The sequence below is a fragment of the Otolemur garnettii genome, unplaced genomic scaffold (genome assembly GCF_000181295.1).
Source record: "Otolemur garnettii isolate 467f Iridium unplaced genomic scaffold, OtoGar3 scaffold00019, whole genome shotgun sequence".
Lineage (NCBI taxonomy): Eukaryota > Metazoa > Chordata > Mammalia > Primates > Galagidae > Otolemur > Otolemur garnettii.
Genome location: NW_003852414.1, coordinates 19882108 through 19883203, shown reverse-complemented (window position 1 = coordinate 19883203; position 1096 = coordinate 19882108). Strand labels below are relative to the sequence as shown.

Below are 1096 nucleotides of genomic sequence, written 5' to 3'. Positions count from 1 at the left end.
CAGGAGTTGGAGGTTGCTGTGAGCTGGGATGCCACGGCACTCTACCCAGGGGGACAGCTTGAGGCTCTGTCTCAAAAAAAAAAAAAAAAGAATATTATTTATACAGCCAGGTATGGTGGCTCACACCTGTAATCCTACTACTCTGGGAGGCCGATGTGGGTGGACTGCTTGAGCTCACAAGTTCGAGACCAGCCTGAGCAAAAGCAAGACCCCATCTCTACTGGAAAAAAAAAAAAAAATAGAAAAACTGAGGCAAGAGGATCACTTGAGCCCAGAGTTGGAGGTTGCTGTGAGTTATGACACCATGGCACTCTACCCAGAGTGACAGCTTGAGACTCTGTCTCAGAAGAATAAAATAAAATAAAATAATTTATAGTAGTATAAAACTCCAAACTGCAAGATTAAATAAGTTATGGCACATTCATATAAAGGAATACCACCAATTAATACACAAATAAATGATTTAAAAGCATATTTAATGTTAGGAAAAACTTCACAATGATTAAGTGGAACCAATTCAGTTATAAAACTGCAAACAATGAAAACATTAAAAAGGCTAGAATATATATCAAAATATTAAGACATCATTATCCTTCTTCATGAAATATAGGCGATTTTGTTTTCTTGTATTCTTCAAAACTATTGCCACGAACATTTATTACTTTTAAAGGTAGCCCCTTTAAAAATAATGCTCAAATCAAAACAATCATACTCTTTAAAAGATTTGCCTTTAAAGAAAACAATCCTCTTAATATGCTAGACATATGAAAAAAGAATTTTTACAGGAAAAAAATCACAAATGCCTTCACTACAAAAAGTGGTTCTTCAGATATACACTGTGTAGTAAATCTGTACAATCTGTGTGAACTGGTGAAGGTAAGGATCCACTAATGACAGACACGAATGTACCAAGGACCAGTGGAAACAAAATCCTAGCTTATTAGTCTGAAAACAGGTGCCACTTTGAAATGACCAAAATAAAACAGGCTAAGAACTCTGAGCAAGCAAAGCAGATTGGTACTGCTACAGTCTTCACCAGTCATCTCTATTGGCAAAGCTAGTAGTTTCCCGGCTAGGGCGCCAGCCACATTCACCT

At 37.0% G+C, this 1096-nt stretch overlaps 1 protein-coding gene across 1 annotated transcript in view; it reads right to left on the bottom strand.

Annotated features, from left to right (window-relative positions):
• The window catches only part of UPF2 (UPF2, regulator of nonsense mediated mRNA decay), a 100538-nt gene that overhangs the window by 32198 nt on the left and 67244 nt on the right, over positions 1-1096 (bottom strand). The gene's annotated exons all lie outside the window — the stretch shown is intronic.